At 44.7% G+C, this 23,884-nt stretch overlaps 1 long non-coding RNA gene across 1 annotated transcript; it reads left to right on the plus strand.

Annotated features, from left to right (window-relative positions):
- The first annotated feature begins 274 nt into the window (after positions 1-274).
- Positions 275-12,904, plus strand: LOC123383186. Its single transcript, XR_006592665.1, has 3 exons — positions 275-539; positions 5,253-5,366; positions 12,440-12,904. It is a non-coding gene; the product is annotated as an uncharacterized LOC123383186 (long non-coding RNA).
- Positions 12,905-23,884: the final 10,980 nt, after the last annotated feature.

A 23,884-nucleotide genomic window follows, 5' to 3' on the forward strand; every position in this document is an offset into this window, starting at 1 on the left:
GCCCTAACTCTGTGTTCTCATCACACCCTGTGTTTATTGTTCTATGGGTCCTGATCTCAATGTAATTGTGTTCTCAAAATCTGTCTCCCCTCTAGACTATGAGCTCTTTGGGAAGAAAAACTCTTCATCTCTTTATTTTGCCATGGTCGATAGCCATGTCTGGCAATACTCAGCGAATGCCAGGGCTGTGAGTGCATAAAGAAAACTGTTGAATGAGTAAACATTTTTCATGATAGAGGTCAAATAACATTTAATCTTTGGAAGACACAGAGAATGCAAAATCTGACCTCGCAGAGCAAGTTGTTTTTGAAAATAATCTTCTTTAGTCTGGCCAACTTGAAATTATATCATGACCCTGCATTGGAAAATCTGAACTTTGACCTTTTCAGATGATGAATATGCATTATGATCTACCAATTCAGAGCAATGACCAAACTCTTGGCCTCCAAATGCTGTTGAGGGAGACAAGGGCAGCTTGAGATCAGGATTTGAGTAGTGGTGGTGTTATACCTTCTGTACGTGGCCCAGTGGCAGAGTCAGTAAGCTATGACATTCTTTGGGGATCGAAAGTAAAATGAACTTCTTTGCTGGTGGAACTACTAATTTTTCTACTCTAACAGTTTGTATAGTCCCCTGGTGGCCTGATAAAATGTCCTCAGGGGCTAGGGGACCCTGCTGGGCCAAGCCCTGCCCTTGCCTTCAGTCTAGAGCTAACCTGATCATCCAGATAAAGAGAATACATTTTTTTACTTTTTAAGACTCACACCTCCAGCAATTTTTTTTTTTAACAGCTCAAGAAAGTTAGTCAAAATGGGTGCAGTACTTGAGAATCTTTGGAAGAAAGATGCCAGTATATACATACTAGTGCATAATATAAGGCTGCAGGTGCATTGTATAAGTCTGCAAGCTGTTTAAAATCCCTCTTGTCCCGGAACGCCTGGGTGGCCGAATTGATTGAACACCTGACTCTTGATTTTGGCTCAGGTCATAATCTCATAGTTCGTGGGTTCCAGCCCTGTGTCAGGCTTTGCGCTGACAATGCAGAGCCCGCTTGGGATTCTCTCTCTCTCTCTCTCTCTCTCTCTCTGCCCCTCCCCCGCTCACTCTCTCTGTCTCTCTGTCTCTCTCTCCAAATAAAGAAATAAACTTACAAAAATTAAAATAATAATAATAATAAAATCCCTCTTGTCCCCTTAAAGTGAAGATGCTAACTTCCTAAAGGAAGCAGGACTTCCTAATTTTGCTGAGATCCCTAGACAAATTGTCTGATTTATATAAAAAGGCATAACTTATACCTGACTCCAGTTTCCAAAATGTGACATTCAGAGCTGATAGCGTTCTCTGACCTACCCTCCCTTAATAGCCACAGAATCTCCTGTCCATTTTGTCCTGAGAATACTTTATATCTGTTTATATTGGCTTCTTCTAATTTCAGAAGTCCTGAATTACAAAAGTAATTATGTAAGCATGTATATTTATATTTTTTGGTCAGCAGGGTGGAGGCCTGGACAGAAATGGGGAGGTGCTGGTGGCTGGAGAGATTCACAGCAAGAGAGAGAAGACAAAAATCCTATCTCATTCCCCCTTCTAGAGATAACTGCTGGCAGAATGCCATTCAATCTCTTTTAAAGGCGTGTATTTAAAACATTTTGTTATAAAAATAATACCCAATTAGCATAGAAAATGAAGGGAAAAACCCTGTAATCCAGTATTTAGATAACCACTGTTACCATTATGCTGCCCTTTGTTTTTCTGCCCTGGATATGAAGGCAAACACTGAACATGCATTACAGCTTATGCGTTTTCCCAAACAAAAAGCAGAGCACAAACTTTAATTGTCCAGGACAGAAACGATAGCACACAGCATTTGCACACATATCCCACATTTCAAACTTATTTATAAACGTGGATGAAAAATATCAAATAAAATATTAGCAATAGAATATAACTTAAGAAATGTACTATGGCCAGGTGAAGTTCATCCAGGAGTGCAGAGATAACAATATTAGGAAATCTATTAATATAATCAGTCTTATATGAAAACTTCTTATGATCGTGATACTGAAAAGTCATATAAAAATTTATAATGTGATTTGTAAAAAATCTCAAACTGAATTATGCTTAATTAGACAGTCCTGTTAAAGTCAGAAAAAGAGGGGTGCCTGGGTGTCTCAGTGGGTTGAGCATCCCAACTTGGGCGCAGGTCATGATCTCATGGTTCATGAGTTCGAGCCCTGTGTAGTGCTCTGTGCTGACAGCTCAGAGCCTGGAGCCTGCTTCCGATTCTGTGTCTCCCTCTCTCTCTGCCCCTCCCCTGCTCATGTTCTGTCTCTCTCTGTCAAAAATAAGTAAACATTCAAAAAAAATTTTTTTTAAGTCAGAAAAAGACATGTGTCACTGTCATCTCCTTGTTAAAAAGTGCTTGTCAACACAACGGACAAGATTGCTAAACAAGATGTCTAACTATTGGAGGTAAGGAGGCAAAATAATCTCCGTTTGAAGATGATGTGATTGCCTACTGTGAGAATCATTAAAATATTTTTTTGGAAGTAACACTCAACAAATGGTGGCCATCAGTACTAGTAATAAAACTATTGGGGTTTTTTTTGGTGGTGGTGGGGATTAAAAGAAGTAATGGATATAAAGAGTTGTCACAATGCCTGGCGCATACTTATACCAATACATGAATACACTAGTATGTTGGTTAGTACATACACACTATTTACTGTCATCACTGCATTGTTATTATTTGTGTAGCATTCAAGCATTCCACGTATGATCTTAAACCACTGGGGTGCAAAGGCATCAGTTATGAACTGTGGGCAGGTGCCACTGGGGCATCCCTGCCTGCCTGTGTAGTGCTGCCCACAGGGACCCAGGTGAACTTGGTCTATGTGCCTGGGCTCCACTCTAAGAACTGAGTCTCCTGCCTGGGACCTGTCTTCTCTGACTATAATACTGTGGGACCCCCCCCCTGCTTCCCCCTATGGCTCAGGCCAGCCATAACCCTTTCTCACCCTGCAAACCCCAACCCACTAAAAAGTAGGGTGAGAGATCAAGGGCTGGAGGTTCCAGTACCACCCAATTTTTCTGAGCTGTGGTACATGAAGCAAACCAGGTTACTTCCCAAAGTATCCCTTTTCTCATCTGTACAATAAGGTCAATGTAACTTAATCATCGATTCCTCTCAGGGCTGAATGCAGATCAAACGAGAGAATATAGAGACAACTTCTGGTGTGCAGTAGGCCTCTGACTAGGGTCACTTGATAGAATATAGGACACCCAGTTAAATTTGAATTTCAGATAAACAGCAAATGAATTTTTTAGTATAAGTATATCCCAAATACCCATAGGATACACTTATACTAAAAAATTATTGGCTGTTTATCTGAAATTCAACTTTAACTGGGAATCCTATACTTTGATTTGCTAAATGTGGCACCCTTACCCCCTAACAGATGTCAGTTCCCTTTCCTTCTTACCATCTGGAAGCATGATTTTGTAACTCTGGCTGCCTCCCAGGTCACTGTGAGGATCTCATTAATTCCCATGAATGGATTCAACCAACAAAGCATTGTTGGGCTGGTACAGAAAGGTTTGTGAAGGGAAAGGAATACAGATTAACCAGGTTTCTGGCTTGGGCATTACGAAATGCCCTGAGAAAGGTTAAGTGCCATTCAAACATGAGCCGTTGGTATTGTAGTGACTATTTCATTTTTTTTGCAGGCCTCCTTTTGTTTATTTATTTTATTTTTTATTTTTATTTTTTTAAAATAAGCTTCACACTCAACACAGAGCCCAACACAGGGTCTGAACTTGAAATCAAGTTCTGAGCTGAGATCAAGAGTCAGACGCTGCTTAACCGACTAAGCAACCCAGGTGCCCCTACAGGCCTCCTTATTTTTTAAGTATTTTTTAATGTTTATTAATTTTTGAGAGAGAGAAAGACAGAGTGTGAGCAGGGGAGGGGCAGAGAGAGAGGGAGACACAGAATCCGAAGCAGGCTCTAGGCTCTGAGCTGTCAGCACAGAGCCCAACATGGGGATCGAACCCACGAACTGTGAGATCATGCACCGAGCTGAAGTCAGACGCTTAACCAGTGGAGCCACCCAGGCGCCCCTGCAGGCCTCCTTTTAAACTGGAAACTCCAAAAGAATGGCATTTGATCTCTTTCAGGAGCTTAATGTGGTATCTTCCACCTCCCCTGGATCCCTAGGAAGCCTGACATCAGTGCAGAGGGAGGGCTCGGGTCATCAGAAGGTCAGGGGAGAAGCTGGGATTAGCACCTCCAGGCTAGCAAAGCCGCACCCCTCCAGCAACCCCTCCCTAGCTCTGCTCACACCTGTCCATGAGTCAGCACTTTATTCTAGGCCCTCTAAATGCATGAACCCTCCTGCCTGCCCCACGGTAGAGATTCCTTTCTGGGCTCTCGAGAACGATAAAGTCAAAGAGCAGATTTTTGCCCTGGGCCACAACTTCAGATGTCCCCTGGGTGCTGTGTCGGCTATATCCCCTTCACAGGGAGAGGCACAGCGGAGCCCAGGCCTTGTGCTGTCAACTCAACACCTCCCCAGTCCTGGTGGCCTGCTGAAGCCAAAAAAAGGCCTCCCCGTGTGGCCAGGTCCCTGTTGGGTAGGTAAAGTGATGAGCCACCTACCAGCGTCAGAGGACAGGGCGGATAAGTGCAGTGGACTTCCCTTCTGCCTTTTGGGGGTGCTTGGGGTGTGGGTGAGGCAAAACCGGTCAGTCATTTTAGGGAGGGAAACACACCAAGCTGGGAGCTCTGCACAGACCTGTATTGGGTCAGATGACTTGCAGGGAGCAGCTCTCGCCCAGGGGAGAACAGAGTCCTGTAGACCAGTGCTGAGCTCTTGTGCACATACCATAACCCCATATGAGCACTTCTTTGTGCCCAGTTCCTTGTGCAAATTAGGTACGATGAACTGCCAGCTTCACCGGGTTGTGTGAGAAGGAACCAAAGCACTTAGTCTAGCACCTCGCTAATAAGACAAGGAAAAGCAACTCTGCAGTTGAGTTTAAGTGGTTTTCCCTGAGTAAGCTGAAAAGATTCCCCCATACCCTGCTTTCTACAGGTGTCCTAGGGGATGGATGTCCTAGGAGACAGGTTCTTTCCGATCCCTCCAACTACCTCTGGGAAGTGGTGTATGTGTGTGTCCGTGTTCAGTATGGAGGGGGTGATTATCTCACGGGCTCATGGCAAAACCACCTAATTCTTATACCTGTCTCTTCAGGTATGAAAACCTGTCCCTTCAGAATGCCAACCGGAAAGACAATGCCAAAGGAATTTTGTCACACCCAAGATGGGCCATTGATGGATTTAATGATGTCTCTGTCCTTAGTCCCAGGTGGGTTTGCATCTATGTGATGCAGGAACTAAATGGTAAATACCACTCCCACTTTGTACACTCACCAACATATAGACATGGAGAGAAGGTAGACCGATCTTAGATGTGGAAAGAAGGAAGATAACACTTACTGGGTGCAAATGAGTGCTAGGTGTTCTGCAAACATCACTTCATTTAATCTTCATAAAATTCCGTATCATAAATAGGTCTTTAGTACAGTATTTTGTTTCTAAATTTGTTTTGAGAGATAGAAAGAGAGAGCAAGTGGGGGAAGGGCAGAGAGAGAGAGAGGGAGAGAAAGAATCCCAAGCAGGCTCTGACCTGTCAGCACAGAGTCCAATGTGGGGCTTGATCCCACAAACTGTGGGATTATGACTGGAGCTGAGATAAGAGCTAGATGCTTAACTGACTGAGTCATCCAGGCACCCCTAATGGGTTTATTTTATTTTATTTTATTTTATTTTTTATAATGTTTATTAATTTATTTTCGAGAGACAGTAAGCATGAGCAGGGGAGGGCCAGAGAGAGAGAGAGGGAGACAGAGAATCCGAAGCAGGCTCTGTGCTGTCAACACAGAGCCCAATGCAGGGCTTGAACTCATGAACTGTGATATCATGACCTGAGCTGAAACCAAGAGTCTGAAGCTTACCTGACTGAGCCACCCAGGTGCCCCTAATATATTATTTGTTTAAGTTTACTTATTTGTTTTTCATAGAAAGAAAAAGAGCAGTGTGAGCTGGGGCAGGACAGAAAGAGAGGGAGAGAGAGAATCCCAAGCAGGCTCTGCTCTGACAGCTGCCCAGATGCCCCTACCATAAATAGGTCTTATTAGTTTATAGAAGTGAGCTCCTGGGGCACCTGGATGGCTCAGTCAGTTGAGCATCCAACTCTTGGTTTTGGCTCAGGTCATGATCTTGTGGTTCGTGGGATCAAGCCCTGCACTGGGCTCTGCGTTGATGGTGTGGAGTCAGCTTGGGATTCTCTCCCTTCCCCTCTCTCTCTGCCCCTCCCCTACTCGTTCTTTCTCTCTCTCTCTCTCTCTCTCTCTCTCTCTCTCTCTCTCTCTCAAAATAAATAAATAAAACAACAAAAAAATGAAGCGAACTCCCAGAGTTTAAGCAGCAATGTCACATAACTTGTAAACACAACTTGTAAGTGAGAAGCCAGGATTCAACCCACTAAGGTGATTATGGCACACTCTCCCACTGAATCCAGGGCAGCCTCGGTACCCTTCCAAACACAGTGGGTGGCTGTTTACATGCAGGATGGGCATGTGGACCAAGACCATGAGCCATTCTAGTGCTATCCAAGCTGCTTTCAGATTGGTCATTATAAGCTATTTGGGCCAGCTCAGGTGAATCTTAGGGCCCAGCCTCCCCTGAAGAATACTGGTGCTGGGCTCAGGAAGGCAGCACCAGCTATGTAACAGGCTTCCTGTGAAAGTTTATCTTTGATGTGGACCATTTTTTCATTAGCAATGCATACCTTCAAGTCAATCATTGCCCTCTCCTCTGCTGAAACATCAGTACCAGTAAAATACCAGTAAAAAAAATACCAGTAAAACATCTGGGATTAGGTGATAGCTGTACTTTCCTGTGAATTTATGCTCTAGCTCACTTTTTTCTTTGTCTGGATGGATACGCTAGAGTTTTCTGGCTCTCTGGGATATTGGTTAAATCCCAAGGCTTAGAATCATAAGTGACTCCCACCCCTACCACTTTCACCTCTGCCAACACACATGTATTTTTAAGAGAGGTGCTAGACCATCCATGAAGAGCTTGCTAAGAAGTATCCAAACTGGTCCTGCAACTTCTGATCTTGGCACATCACCCACCTCCAGCCTAGTTCCAAGAAAAGGCTAAAGATTGTTTAGAGAGTCAAGGGTTTCTTTAATCAGAAAGAATGTGCAGGCCACTTGATGGTACTCCGTTAAATTGTTTCTTCGGAGTGGCATACACTTCTAGAATTTGTTGGGGCCTGGGCTGGAATGTTTCCTTGGGGTCCAATGTGACCCAACACCTTGGGTGGTAGCCAGGCTTGAGGGACTTGAAAGTATCCCACCCCAATTTCTGCCTGTTCAGGAGAGGAGAACCCAGCAGAAAGTACCTCTTGGGTTATACCTTCAAGCAGGCACTGAGGAATTTTTGTAGAAAGTTAGCTGGAGAGGGCATCACCCATGTTGCCTGGATCAGAGAATGGGGCAGCACTGGAGATCCCCCGCTGGATCAGAGAGCCCACTAAAATACAAGAGAAAGGAAAACTTCCAAATTCATTCTATGAGGCCAGTATCACCCTCATACTAAAGCCACATAAAAATACCACAAGCAAAGAGAACCATAGGCCAATATCTCTCATGAATATGCATGCAAAAATCCTCAACAATATATTAGCAGACTGAATCCAGCAATACATCAAAAAAAATCATACATCACAATCAAGTGGGATTTATTCCTGGGATGTAAGAGGGGTTCAATACTCACAAAATGATCAATGTGATATGTCACATCAATAAACAAAAGGATAAAAACCATATCATCATTTCAATAGATGCAGAAAAAGCATTCAACAAAGTACAACATTCATTCATGATAAAAACCCTCAACAAAGTAAGTCTAGAGGGAACATACCACAACATAATAAAGGCCTTACATGAAAAACCCATGTCCAACATCATATTCAATGGTGAAAAACTGAGAGCTTTTCCCCTAAGGTCAGGAACAAAACAAGGATGTCCACTCTCACCACTTTTATTCAACATAGTCCTGGAAGTCCTAGCCACAGCAATTAGGCAACATAAAGAAATAAAAGGCATCCAAATTGGTAAGGAAGAAGTAAAACTCTTACTGTTTGCAAATGACATGGTACTATATATAGAAAACCCCAAAGACTCCACCAAAAAACTACTACAACTCATAAATGAATTCAGAAAGTCACAGGATGTAGAATCAATGCGCAGAAATCTGTTGCATTCCCATACACTAATAAAGAAGCAGTGGAAAGTGAAATTAAGAAATCAATCCCATTTATAATTGCACCCAAAACAATGAGATACCTAGGAATAAACTTAACCAAAAATGTGAAAGACCTGTACTCTGAAAACTATAAAACACTGATGAAAGAAATCAAGACGACTCAAAGAAATGGAAAAAACATTCCATGCTCGTGGGTTGGAAAAACAAATATTATTAAAATGTCTTTACTACCCAAAGCAATCTACACATTTAATGCAATCCCTATCAAAATACCAATGGCACTTTTTACAAAACTAGAACAATCTTTTTTTTTTTAATTTTTTTTTTAATGTTTATTTATTTTTGAGACAGGGAGAGACAGAGCATGAACGGGGGAGGGCCAGAGAGAGGGAGACACAGAATCTGAAACGGGCCCCAGGCTCTGAGCTGTCAGCACAGAGCCCGACGCGGGGCTCGAACTCACGGACTGTGAGATCATGACCTGAGCCAGAGTCAGATGCTTAACCGACTCAGCCACCCAGGCGCCCCCAAAACTAGAACAATCTTAAAATCTGTATGGAACCACAAAAGACCTCAAATAGCTAAAACAATGTTGAAAAAGAAAAAACAAAACTAGAGGAATCACAATTTCTGATTTCAAGTTATATTACAAAGTGGTAGTAATTAAAACAGCATGGTATTGGCATAAAAATACGCATAAACAGAAAACCTAGAAATAAACCCACAATTATATGGCCAATTAATCTTTGAAAAGGAGGAATAAATATACAGTGGGAAAAAGACAGTCTTCAACAAATGGTATTGGAAAAACTGGACAGCCATATGCAAAAGGAAGACACTGGACCACCTTCTTTTACCGTACATGAAAATAAACTGAAAATGAATGAAAGACCTAAATGTGAGTCCTGAAACCATAAAAATCCTTGAAGAGAGCACAGGCAGTAATGTCTCTGACATCAGCCATAGCAACATTTTCCTAGCTATGTCTCCTGAGGCAAGGGGAATAAAAGCAAAAATAAACTATTAGGACTACATCAAAATAAAAAGTTTCTGCACAGCAAAGGAAATAATCAACAAAACTAAAAAGGCAACCCACTGAATAGGAGAAGATATTTGCAAATGATATATCCGATAAAGGGTTAATATGCAAAATATATAAAGAACTGATACAACCTAATACCCAAAAAACAAATAATCCAATTTAAAAATGGGCAGAAGACACGAACAGACATTTATCCAAAGCAGACATACAGATGGCCAACAGACCCGTGAAAATATGCTCAATATCACTCATCATCAGGGGAATGCAAATCAAAACTACAATGAGATATCACCTCACACCTGTCAGAATGGCTACAATCAAAAACACAAGAAACAACGAGTATCGGTGAGGATGTGAAGAAGGAACCCTTGTGCACTGTTGGTGGGAATGCAAATTGGTGCAGCCATATTGGTGGAAAACAATATGGAGATTCCTCAGAAAGTTAAAAATAGAACTTCCTTATCATCCAGTAACCACAATCCTGGGTATTTACCCCCAAAATACAAAAATACCAATTCAAAGGGATACATGCACCACTGTTTATTGCAGCATGACTTACAATAGCCAAATTATGGAAGCAGCCCAAGTGTCCATCTATAGATGAACAGATAAAGAAGATGTGGTATATATACACAATGGAATATCATTCAGCCATAAAAAAGAATGAAATCTTGCCATTTGCAACAACATGGATGGAGCTAGAAAGTGTTATGCTAAGCAAAATAAGTCAGTCAGTAAAAGACAAATACCAAATGATCTCATTCATATGTGGAATTTAAGAAGCAAAACAAATGAGCAAAAGAAAAAAAGAGAAACAAACTAAGAAACAGAGTCATAACTGTAAAGAAAAAACTGATGAGGAGGTGGGTGGAAGATTGGTGAAATAGGGGATGGAGATTAAAGAATTCACTTCTCATGATGAAAAAAATAATTAAAAGAAAAAATATTGCAGAAAAAAAAAAAAGCATAGGATTGTATATGACAGAATCTGAGACACGTGCCTTCATCCAAGTTGCAAGAAAGGCTGGAATCTGATTTGAATTTTCTAGGTTCTACATTGTAGAGGTGAAACGCACAGGTCTGAAGTTTCCCCAAACATAGCAAGGGTATTTGACAGGAGCTGAGACATCAGTAAAAGTGACTGATATTTGCAACACATGGTATACAAAGTCACAGAGTCGTGGCTATGCAGACAGTTCTCGGGTTGGGTAGATCTGGGTTCATTAGGTAGATGTTAATTTAGTTGCTGCTAGCAGCTGTAAGACCTTAAGCAAGCCACTCTCACAGCCTCAGTGATCGTGCCTATCTCCTTGGGTAAATATGAGAGTAAGTTAATTTCCTGGATACAGAAACGTATAATACAATATCATGTCTATCTAAAAGGCACCCAATAAATGGTAGCCATTAATATTGGGCTCTGCCATTGACACATTTTTCCCTAAAGGGGCAAAGGGAAGCTGAGGCACAAGGAGACCAAGGGACTTGAATAAAATTTGAGCAAGAACTAACATTAGGACGTGCTTCTGAGCTCACTGATTCTGGATCCAGCTCGTATCCCGGTTCCTGAGCTCCATCACCTCTGTGTGCAATCCAAAGGTGGCAGAGGTAGTGAAGAACTCAAAGACCCAGTAAAATTGGTTATTTTGGGGTGGGAAGGTTTAAGGTAAATTTCACTTATTTTCTGTATTCTTTTCTCTGTTGTTTGAAAATTTCCTAATGAGTACATGGTATTAAAAATAATTTTTAAGAAGTTAAAAAAAATAAAGAACTCACTAAAGATCCCCTTGAGGGATAGGGAAAGAGTCTTCCTGTAGACAACCACTAAATAACAGACCCCAGAAGATATCCACATGCCAACCTCAAAAAGAACTTTGCAGAAGTGATTAGGCTGAGGGTCTTGAAATGGAGAAATTATCCTGAATTACCCAAGTGGACCCAATGCAATCACAAGGGTTGCTACTAAAGTGAAGACGTAAGGATGGAAGCAGAAGTCAGAGAGGAGACAAGATGCTCTGCCGCTGGTTCTGAGGATGGGGGGGGGGAGGGAGGGGGGAAGGGGGGGGCGGTATGGGTGGATGGGGGATGCTGTCTACATGCTAAGGAATGCCAGTGGCCTCCAGAAACTGAAAGAGTCAAGGAACCATATTCTCCTCTGGAGCCTTCAGAAGGAATGCAGCTCTGCCAACCCATTTTAGACTTCTGACCTGCAGAACCATGAGAAAATAGATGTGTGTTGTTTTAAGCCTCCAAGTTTGTGGTGGTTTGTTACAGCAGCAATGGGAAACTCATACACCTTCCATGACTTGGAGGCACTTAGCAGCCAGAGTATAGTTTCCAAATGAAACGCAAGATGCCCAGATATGGCATGCCACTTTCTGTTACCAAAAAATTATTCCTTGTTTATCTGACATTCACATTTAACTGGGCATCTGGGTTTTTTTCCTTGCTGATTTTGGCCAGAGGGGAGTAGAAAGCCCTTTAATTAAAAGGACATTTTGCCCCTTTTAGAAATGTCTCTTCTCATTTCTCCTCCTTGCCCCAAACGCAGAGAGCCTGAAAGCAGGTGGTGAATGTGACAGAGGAGTAGAAATACTCAAAGGAAGAGACAAGGAAGAGATGATAGCCCTTCTCATGGCAGGTTTCTGTGTCTGGGTCAGGTGTGGGGGTGGAAGATGGGGTGAGGGATGAAGGTGAAGGAATAAACTGGCTGAGACCTTCAAGATCTCACTGAGATTGGCTTGGCACTTTAAATCCCTGAAAATAAGGATCATTGGTTAATATCTGAAAATGGCCAAAATGTTTTGGGATCTTCCTAAGATACAGTCCCCCAGTGGGGAAGAGGGAACCAAGAGCACAGATTTGAAAGCCAGGGGAGGGAGAAAAAGTGAAGGTGATAGCCACTTGCCCAACGAGTCTGGGCTAGTCAGCAACCCGGTTCTGACCCCTTTACCCAATCACTGCTCTCCCTCTGCTGAATTGCACTTCTCACTTCTGGGAAGAGTGACACCCACATCTTACCAAGCTATAATTTTACTAGATTGCTTTTCTTCCTGTGCCAGGAAGGAGGACAGGACACCGCAGTGAGGGGACCTCAGAGTCCTCAGAGGGGACAGCAGAGGTGCCAGAGAGAACCTCAGAAGTAAGGAGGACCCATGTGGACTCGATCTCTTGGGAACCGGCTGTTTCTTGAGACTGGGCCTAAGCAGCTTTGGTGAACCAGTCCCAAATCCTACCATCGAAAAGGAAAATATGGTGAGGTTGCAGACTTATGTGCCTGGAGTCTGCTGGACAGTTTCTGTGAAAATTTCCCAAAGCAGGGATCTCTCCAGATTTCCATGTGACAGCAAAAGCCTTGGCTGCAGGGAACTGCTTAGGACATTTCTCTATACCTAGGTTTTCTTGACCTAAGCATATGTGAAGGGCTGCTGTCTGACTCACCCTTCATTTGACCTATTTTTGAAATGACTTCTTTACAAAAAGCTGGAGATAAGTGCAGAGAATTACACATTTATAATCCTAGTATAGACAGGATTGTCTAACCCTCTCATTTTAGCTGCTCCCTGTCCTGCCAGTGGTAGGTGAATGCTGACCAAATGTTGGCAAGAGTCTAATGGCCTAAGCTATGTGCTCTAGCAGTAATTACCAGGAAGGTGGGGGTGGGATAGGAGATGGGGAGTGGGGGAAGGGCATACCAGGTACCAGAGCGACAGGCTGGGGGAGGCTGTGAGGGCCCAGAAGTTCATTTGTAGTTCTGCCTCTGCTTCACGGTACCCCAGGAACCTCTCAAGTGTGCCACCAATGAGGTATCAGCACAATAGGGTGTTGTCTTGGTATGCTGAGAAGAGCTGAAACTTCAAATTCAGATCTGGGTTTGGATGTTTTTCTACCATTTTACTTGCCACACAATGTTGGCTTTCACCCCATCTTCCAGAACCTATTTCCTTGCCTAATAAATGGGTATAGTGATCTACCTTTCTTGCCTCTCAGATTTAATGTAAGAGTAAATAAATATCACCTGGGAAATAGGGTTATATACTGCAAAGTGCTCTCCAAAATTTACTGAAAGCACTTGAAGCACTTTAAACGGGGTTTCTGAAAAATTTCCCCTTTCATGGGTTGAAACGGGAGGGGGGTCTGAGTTAGAATTAACTCATTAAATGATGGCTGATGCTAACATGGTTTGGATGGGTTCAGCCAGCCTGAGACCCTCTAGTCGGCCCAGACTCCCTCCCAACTGACTCCCCTTCAGGGTTTTGGTGTGGGAGCCCTGTGGTTCCCAGGTCACTCTGGGCAATAACTAGAACCCCCACTAGTAATACTGAGAGCTGCTGGTCTAGTTCCCCTGAGAAAGTCTCTATTCCCATCTCTGTGCCCACAGACCAGAAGGAGGGAATGGTAGTAAAAGGTAGTAAAGCAGACAGCACCTTGCTGCGTTCTGCTATGGCCACCTGCTGGCTGCCTAGCGGCCACTGAACACGGAAACTTGAGGGGATGTTAGTGGTGGCTTTGGGTTCAGTTCAAATTCAATGACATGCTTGTTCCTACTGCTGAGAGCAGCTACCTATAAGGTCATGTATGAGCCTTTTCTAATGCAGAGTAGGGGATTCTATCACTCTCCTAAGGCTCCCTTAGGCTCCATCTCTGAAAAGAGAAGATGCGATATGGTGGCTGAGTCACATGCTTTAACTCTGGCTTGTTTCCTTGGAGATCTGACTTGTCACCATTGGAACCCTAGGCAGGGGTGGAGCTGGCCTCCTCTGCATCTGTTCTCCTCGACAACTGGTGTTAGCAGAATGCGTGGTTTCTAAAAACTTCCCAGGTCTAGCTGGGCCAGTTTAGACAATGCCAGGAATCTGCAATTAGGCCAGCAGTCTGGTCAGGGAATACACAGGCCCTGGAGGGCACGAGGTGAGGTGGGAGAAGGGGAGGCCCAGCCTTAGAAACCTTAGACACACTTCCTGCTGGGCTCTGCTACCTGTCCAAGCGGTGGCCAGTCTGGACCTGCAAATGAGCCGTTCTGGGGAGGTAGGAAATGGGGAAGTCAGCTGCATTGAGGAGCAGGGCCAGGGCAAGGTACATTTACTGACAAAAGCATCTCTCTACAGACTCAGAGAAGAGTCTTCTAGGATGGAGAAGCACCTTTGCTGTTGTCCAACATGCAAAACTGTAAAGCTGTTCTTATCTTTGTCTTTTACCGTGATCGTTAGCTGAAAACATCCCTAGCACCTGAACAGTATCAACGTAATGTACTGGTTATTTAAAGATGCAAGGTTTAGACCCAGACTGCCTGGATTCAAACCCTAACTTTATCCCTTACTTGCTGGGTGACTTTGGGCAAGTAACGTAACCTATCTGTGTCTCAGTTTTCTCATAGGGAAAATGGGGCTAACGATAGAATCAACCTCACAGGATTGGTGTGAAGGGGAAAAATGAGTTAATACATGTAAAGTGTTTAGAACAAGGATTTCTGGCACAAGATAAACACTCAAGGAGTGTGAGCTATTCTTGTTTTGTGTCCTTATCTCAAGAGTAGCACATTTCCCCTTTTCTTTTGGTTTGCCTGGCTCAGCTGGAAAATAAGTTTCAACTGTGTGTCAATCAATTGGTTGTAGCTACCTGGACAGTTGTGTTGAGAAAGATTCTGAGGCTGCATCCAGTCTCAGCAAGGGGGAATTATAAGTGCCTCATTAGCAAGGTCAGCCACGGGTGAGGAGATAGGAAGTGGTGGCATGGGTGCCATATAGTTTCCTGTTCTGGGACTTATCTTACTTTAAGGTGTTTTCCCTACCTCTGTCTCAGTCCTTCCTGCCTTTGCTTTTGCAAAGCACACTGGTTCTTGGGTGGGCTTTCCTGCCAATAGTCGCTCTGTAGAATCTGGAGTCCATTTCTAATAGCGACCTTCCAAGATTATTTTCTTTGGAGAAAGCAAAGCCCACATGGCCTGGTATTGAGGATGATTCTAGCCTAGTGGGGCACCTGCAGTTTCCTCTGTGTGCAGAGCATGGGGGTTCCTAGAGAAACCAGGAAGCTCTCCACCGATTAGTCTTCTGTGACCTCCATGGTTCTGGATTCCAAATACCAATGATTAGCACAGGAACTTCCTCATGGCCTTGCCTTGACAATCATTGATTTGTTAATCTCTGCAGGACCTTGTGCTGAATTATGTCTATTTCCATTCAGTGGTCAGTCTTCCTGCCTTAACACTAAAGGACCATTGTGGTAAGGTCATCTGGTGGCATCTCTGTTTGTACCTTTTTGTTTGCAAATGTGCCTTTCTGCCAGTTTTTGTGAGCTGTTCTATGTCTTAAACCAAAGAGAGCCAAATTTGAATTCCTTACTCTACCAATTGCTAGCATTATAATTTGAATAAGTTGCTTAAATTCTCTAAGCCTCAACGGAACGTGTTATGCTAAGTGAAATAAGTCAGGCAGAGAAAGGTAGATACCATATGTTTTCACTCATATGAGTGAAACTGAGAAACTCAACAGAAGGCCAGGGGGGAGGGGAAGGGGGAAAAAAAAGTTACAGAGAGGGAAGGAGGCAAACCATAAGAGACTGTTAAATACTGAGAACAAACTGAGGGTTGATGGGGGGTGGGGGGGGAGGGGAAAGTGGGTGATGGGCATTGAGGAGGGCACCTGTTGGGATGAGCACTGGGTGTTGTATGGAACCCAATCTGACAATAAATTTCATAAAAAAACAAAACAAAAACAACAACAGAAAACAAAAACATGAGCAAGCAAAGATGATAACACCTGGAACAGATATGAGCCATCCTAACTGAATAAAGCCCAAATTTCTGACCCACAAAATTGTGAATAAATAAATGGTTGTTGTCTTTAAAAAAAAAAAATTCTCTAAGCCTCACTCTCCTTGTCTATAAAATGGGAATAACACACCCACCTGAGCAACTTGTACTGAGGCTTAAATGGATAGTGTATTGCAAGCATTTGGCATGGGCCTTGCCCAGATTAAGTGTGTCAAAAGCAGTAGCCATTATTTATTTTTTAAATGTTTATTTATTTATTTATTTTGAGAGAGAGAGAGAGAGAGAGAGCATGCGAGCAGGGGAAGGGCAGAGAGAGAGGGAGAGAGAAAACTCCAAGCAAGCTCCAAGCTGTCAGCACAGAGCCCGATGTGGGGCTCGATCTCAGGAACTGTGAGATCATGACCTGAGCCAAAATCAAGAATCAGATGCTTATCTGACTGAGCCACCTAGGCACCCAGTGGCCATTATTTTCTTAACCAGAAAGCTCATCTTCATTAAGTGATATAATATAAAAATAATGACAATGTGATAATGTCAATTTGTATGACGCACATTTATCATGCCTAGCCCAGAGCACATACATGCTCAATGTATATTAGCTGTTGTTGTTGTTGTTGTTGTTGTTGTTATCATTATTGACATAAGATCTATCTCAGCAGCTATGAAGGGTAACATTATCATCCAAGCCCCTGACCAGGATTCTTATTTTGGGGCCCATGGACCCCTTGATCGTCTGTGGGTAGAATTCATGGGGTCTATGACCTTGGATAGGAAAAACTTTTGACCTTTTCCTTTCACTAACCTCTAACTACAATTTAGAATCACCTTCAATTATGAATGTAAGCGACAGAATACCATAGTGGTAACAAAACCTGTGACCTTGAAAGAAACACAAGTCTACATTTCTTCACAGTTGTTGCAGATAACTTGAAAGATGGGCCACTCGTGTCACTACTTCAAAACTAGGTATTAAATCTGCTACCAGAACTTGTCCTTTAACATGTTAATAAAGAAGCACATGTTTTGATACTTTGATTCCAACCTGAACTGGTTTTCTTTGAATATTTTTATATTTCATTTTATGCATTTAAGAACATCATCCTGGAAAAGGTCCACAGGCTTCTCCAGAAACCAGGTGAGTTAGTCCATGGCACAAAAATGGGTAAGAACTTAGAATGTGGAGGCAGCCCCTAAGATCACCCTCACTTCTGATGCCACTTGCAAGTCTGAGGGTCCCCAAGTTCACCCTCATTTTTGATAAGTTACTAGAAGGACTTACAGAATTTACTGAAGTCTCTTATGGTTACAGTGTATTACAAAGAAAGGAACTGGCCAAGGGAAGAGACCAGTGGAGCAGAAAGTTCCAAGAGTGGTTTCTGGCTCTCCTTTCCCAGGGGAGTCATGGATAGCACCAATTTTTCCTGGCGACAATGTGTGACAATACTCTTGGAGGACTGCCAACCATGGAAGCTCACCTGAAGTTTGGTGTCTACAGTTTTTATTGAGGCTCAGTCAGAGAGCCATTCTGTACCACCCACTTGGCTGAACTTGAATCTCTTAGCCATTCTGGAGGTTAAGCTAATACCATGTGGCCAAAGCCCCCTCCATAAATCACATTGTGTGGTCCAAGGCCCCCAGGGAAACCCTGATCAGGCAGGACATTCCAAGGGCTTAGGGATACCTCAAAGGAGCCTAGGACTAAGGCCAGACAACTCTTTGGGTTAGGTTAATTCTTTATGACTCAGTGGTCCACTTGGGGAACTCTGGAGCTATAAGCTTGGAAGTGGGTAATGAGGAAGGGGGTGGAGAATCAGCTAACACGTAGCTACTGAAACATAATTTAGAGGAAGATTTTTTTTTTGTACCCTGCAAAGACAATGTAGAATTCATTGTTTGCAGAGGAAACTGAATAATGCCAATGATTAAAAATGTCACTTGGCCTTGGCTCCACACCTAATGCTTTTCCAAGTGCACTTCCATCTGTTGTCTTGTTTAGTCCTCAAAGGAGATGGAAAGAAGAGGGATTGTTAAATCTCTGAGATGCAGGAGGCCCAGGAGGTTGGGGCAGAATGAGGACCATCGCAGCCTCCTCCCTTGCCCTGCACTGCCCATTGCCTCTGCTCAGGTTATGCAGACAGAGCCCTGTGGCCAAGAATATCAGCAAATATTTTGCAGAATCAGGTATCTGGTAATGCCAGGGCGATGCAAGGAGCAGAACCAGTTTGGGAGATGGCGTGTTTTGGAGTATACCACACGGGGTGATTACATGAGGTCACTCCCCGCCCGGTATAGCCAGCTTACGTGCAAGAAAGCACGCATTTGCAGGAGCGTGGAGTCTCCTGGGCCAGACGTGTTCTGACTCATCTAAAGCAAGTCCAGAGTCGTGACCTCACTCCGAAGTTTGCTGTAAATTACATGCAGTCAATTTCAATGTGTTAACATTGAAAAGTCATTCTTTCAGGGCCCTTTCCACGGTATCTACCCAGGGTTAGGCCATTTCTATGGGCCTGTTGGTGTCTGGGGCCCACCTGCTCTGCAAGAGACTTCATTCTCTGAAGGGGGGAACGCAGTGGGCATGGGCCTCCTCTGACCAGCATTGTCCCCACTGGGACAGGAGGCTTTCGGGAATGCAGCTAGGATCTGGAGAGCTTTGTGCTTTCCCTGAAGAGCACATCTGTGCTCATAAGTATACTTGTATATAATTTGTCAAGTAATTGCCACTATTTTATAGAGGCCTAAGTGTTTTCTTTTTAAGTTACCTTTAAATAGGATCATTTAGCGGGTGCTTGGGTGGCTCAGTCAGTTTAGCATCCGACTTCGGCTCAGGTCATGATCTCACAGTTCATGGGTTCAAGCCCCACATCAGGCTCACTGCTGTCAGTGCAGAGCCTGGAGACTGCTTTGGATCCTCTGTCTCCCTCTCTGCCCCTTCCTCCGTCTCTCTCTCTCTCTCTCTCTCTCTCTCAAAAATAAATAAACATTAAAAAAAAAGCTTTAGGGGCACCCGGGTGGCTCAGTCAGTTAAGCATCTGACTTCAGCTCAGGTCATGATCTCTCAGTTTGTGGCTTCGAGGTCTGGGTTGGGCTCTGTGCTGATGGCTCAATGTCTGCCCCTCCCTGCTCACGTCCTGTCTCTGTCTCTGCCCCACCCCCCCATAAACAAAAAAAAGTTTTAAAAAGGATTGTGTAAAATGACGATTCTCTCCTCATCTGTGATGCTGCCGTAATTCTGAGCATGCTCTTTCCGAAGATCAACTGCATGCCTTTGGGTGCTCTGTGCACAGCTAGACTGCCGCTCTGTGGGGCAAGGCCTGCTCTGTCCTGTTCACTGCTGCCATTTCAGCACCTACAGCAGTGCTTGGCGTATAGTAGGCATTTGGTAAATGTTGACTGGAAAATAGAAATGAATCCTGTGAGGTCACTCGCTGTATTAACTTCCTGTGGCTCCTATAACAAATTACCAGAAACTGGGTGGCTTTAAACAGCAGAGATTTGTTCTCTCACAACTCTGGAGGCCATAAGGGCTAAGTCAGTATCACTGGGCTGAAATCGAGGCCGCACTCCCTCTGGAGGCTCTACTGGAGAATTTGCTACTTGTTTCTTCTAAGCCTCTGGTGGCTGCTGCATTCCTTGGCTTGTGGCCACATTATTCCAGTCTCTGCCTCTTCTCTTCTGAGTGTGGGAAATGTCCCTGTGCCTCCCTCTTATAAGGATACATGTGATTGCATTTGGGTCTGCCAGGAAACCCAGGATAATCTCCCCATCTCAAGATCTTTATTCATACCTGCAAAATTCCTCCCACCCACGCCCATCCCTGCCCTTTCCCGTATAAGGTAACACAGGTTCCAGGATTAGGACATAGAAATGTTTTGGGACCATCGTTCAGATGACCATACCCACAAAGGGGATGGGAGCATGGAGAAGGCTGCGCAGTTTCTCTACCCAGGAGTCTGATGGGGGTGGGGGGAGGGGCACATGCTCCTAAACACTGCTAATTCAGACCAAGGATGGACAGAGGACTCTGGTTCATGAGGAGCCACAATGTGCATATGTTTAGGGACCTATAGGACTACAGAAAAGGTAAGGACAGGAAAAACTGTCTTTTCTTGCCCTCAAAGTCTGAGCTGTCAGCTGACCCATACTTGCTCTCCCCAGCAAGGTTCCCCAACTTGACCCTCAGGCGGCAGAAGCAGGAAATTCAACCCTTCCCACCACCCATCCACAGGAGGGCCCTGGTCCTAGGGCTCCCTGGGGGGTTCCTATGAGGGACCTGCCTCTTTCTGATTTGCACAGGTAGTCACCTTCCTGATGGCCACAGCCTCAAGGCTCCTCTGTTCCATGGGTCGGTGGGTGAGGGGTGGATGGAAGAAACAGATAAGAAAGTAGGTCATAATTTGGGAAGCCCAGATAAAGAAAGGTCAGATAAAGAGGACTGTACCTCAAGCTGGCTAGCTAAACCCACAGAGTTTTGCTTTATGTGCTCTCTGGGACCTGCAGATGTGACTGCCACCCTCCCTCCCCAGACAGATTGTGAAAAAGACTGCCTGAATTTAGCACTCTACTCTACACCACCCTCCTACTGGACATCCCTGCCTCCAGTGATTCTGAATAATTCTGCAAACTGTTGTTCTAGGGGCCTGCATAACTGGGATCTCTTATTCTCCATTCTCCTGATTTTCTCTAAAATCGCCTTAATCTTGGCTTAGTCGGTTAAGCATCTGACTCTTGGTTTGTACTCAGGTCATGATCTCAAGGTTTGTGAGTTCAAGCCCCACCATCAATCATCTGTGCTGATAGCTCAGAGCCTGCTTGGGATTCTCTCTCTCTCTCTCTCTCTCTCTCTCTCTCTCTCTCTCTCTCTCTCTCTCTCTCTCTCTCTCTCTCTCTCTCTCTCTTTCTCTCTGCCTCTCCCTTACTTGCACTGTATCTCTCTCTGCAAAATAAGTTAATTAATTTAAAAAATTAAAAAAAAATAAAATTGCCTTAATCTTACTGTTGCTTTGCCTGGCTGCCCAGAGCAAATCCCCAAGTAAAGGTGAGAATAAGGGAGAGTATAACTCCAGGATCTCTCTGCTCAGGTCCCTTCAAGCACCCAGTCAGAGGGAGCTGGAGTGAGGGTAAGGTGGGCAAAGACTCACATTTTCTTTCTTGCAGGGGCTCCACAGTTCTCGGCCTGGATGGACCACCCTCTCTGGGCTCCTGGGAGCATTGCCTCTGATGAGCTCCGGGCAAAGTCTCCATCTGTCTTTACATAGCTGCCTTTTATCTGATTTGCCCCCTGTGGGCACTCAGAGCCACTGTGGGCCTCAGGCAGAGTCCTGCGTGGAGAATGAGGTGGACTCAAGTGTGTTCTGCCCCGGATGGCTGAGTTTTTCCAGACAGGCTCTGGGTCTCTGTCTGCTGTTTAAAGCGGGACAGAGTGAAACAGGCTCATCAGTAAGTGCTTCCCAGGAGTGCTACCCAGCCTCTGTAGTATTAAGATTGGCTCGAAGACCCAGGCTGGATCTTGAAGTCCAGGTTTTATTCTGCCTGTATCTGTAGCCTTCTTTCATAAGCAGGGATGAACACATTTAGTGGCACATGACTCTGTGTCTGTCTGAATTTGTAGCCATTGCATTTTATTTGTACCAGGACCAGCCTAGGCCTTGCATTTTCAGAGAAGGGGGACCAGGCTCTCTGGGCACACTCAAGTGGGGCCAGGCTGGGCAGTGGAGCTGAGGAAGAAGGCATGGTTGGAAGCTGCCTGCATCCTCCCTTCTGCACACCCTTGCTGGGTGGGGAGAAAAGCCTGAAGGGTTAGGCCAGGAGGTGGCTGCTGTAACAAACTACTCAGAATGAGGGAGCTTAAACAACAGAAACTTACTTCTCACCATTCTGGAGGCCTGGAAGTCTGAGATCAGGGTGCCAGCACAGTCAGGGTCTGGTACAGGCTCTCTTCCTGACTCACAGATGGTCTCCTTTCCCTGTGTCCTTACATGGTGCAGAGAGATCATCTCTCCTGTCTCTTCTTATGAGGGCACTGATCCCACTTACGGAGGCTATACCCTCATGACCTTGTCTGAACCTAATCACCTCCCTCAGGCCCCCCTCCAGATGCCATCACACTGGGCATTAGGCATCCACATATGAATTGGGGGATGGGAGGGACAGAAACATGGCACTTTTCTTGAGGGGTAGTGATGTCAGCATCACTCCTGCTGCCCATAGAACCAGGTACCTGTTGCAAGTCTGGGCGTGGACACAAGGGTGGGTCCAAGGGGACTTCCACCCCCCCAGCCCCTTCCCTGGGGATAAGCTTGCCTGGACAAAGAGCCTCCTAGCTTACACATGACCCATTTGTCATGTCCATTCTCTCTCCACCTGCCTGAAATCCCCCAAGCTGCCTCCTGGGTGATGTGTCCTGCAGAAGGAAAAGGTGAAGGTCGGTTAGACCTGGAGTCTGCCCCCTGTACACTCTTCCCAGTAGGGAAGACCACCAGGTGAACCTGGTGTGGGGGATCCAGCAAGAGAAGCCTGTACAAGATTTAGACTTGACATCTCAATATTTCTTTTCTTTTAATTAAAAAAATGTTTAATGTTTATTTATTTTGAAAGGGAACGAGAGGAAGAGGCACAAAGAGAGAGGATCCCAAGAAGGCTCTGGGCTGTCATTGCAGACTCCAACGCAGGGCTGGAACCCATGAGCCATGAGATTATGATCTGAGCTGAGATCAAGTGTTGGATGCTTAACCGACTGAGCCACCCGGGCGCCCTGACATCTCTATGTGTCTGATGTGCTATGTTCATTCTTACCTCAAGGCTTTGACATGTGCTGTTTTCTCTGCCCGAACTACTCTCTCCCCTTCAACTGGTGAGCTCCTACTTATCTTTTGAATGCCCATGAAAACCTTCCCTGAGGCCCTTTTCTTCCTTATTTCACTTCCCTTTGACATCTCCTAGCTTTGTTTCCTTTTCCTCTCCCTCCTATAAGGCAGGAACTGTGTCATTCCTGTTCCTTGCTGCACCCTAGTGCCCAGCTCATGGTAAGTGCTCAGTAAATATCTGTTGGGCCATTGAAGAAAGCTGTTTCAAAGAAGAGGCACTGGTTAGTTTTATTAGAAAGGGATGAGGGATGGCTTTCTGGAGAAGGTGATGAGTAAGCAGGAGTTTGCTGGATGTTGCAGTGGGAACAGCATGTGCAAAGGTCCAGTGACATGATATGGAAGGTCAATGTTGTTGGGATGCAGAGTGAGGGGGCAATGGTGAGATGAATGTACAGCAGAGTCCTGCTCATGGAAGACCCAGTGGGCCTATTCAGAAGCTGTATGGATAAGAAGGGGGACAACGTGATGGCTCTGTGAGGTGGATCGAAGGCTCCCCGACTGGACCTAAGGGGTGGCATCGTGGCACACAGGAGAGAGACCATGAGGCCTGAACCCAAGCAGTAGCTGTGAGGATGGGGAGGATGAACGCGTTTGAGCTATCAGGCTCGTGCCTAATCTGATGTGGTAGAAGGAGTAGCAGAGAGTGGTAGGTGAGTCCACTAACCCAAACCACAGACATGAGAAGAAGAACAACTTTGAGGAAGTTGGGGAGAGAAGATCTAAATCGCTTCTCCTTTAGAAACGTTCAGTTTGGGAATTCCTTGGGACTGGAGGTAGCAAACAGTTTTGTATTTGGGTCCAGAACCCAAGAGACAGTTCAGAGCAGAGGGTAGATATTTGGATTCCTGGGCATTTGTGTGGAAATTGAAATC

Source organism: Felis catus, chromosome F2 (genome assembly GCF_018350175.1).
Source record: "Felis catus isolate Fca126 chromosome F2, F.catus_Fca126_mat1.0, whole genome shotgun sequence".
In the NCBI taxonomy this organism is placed as follows: domain Eukaryota; kingdom Metazoa; phylum Chordata; class Mammalia; order Carnivora; family Felidae; genus Felis; species Felis catus.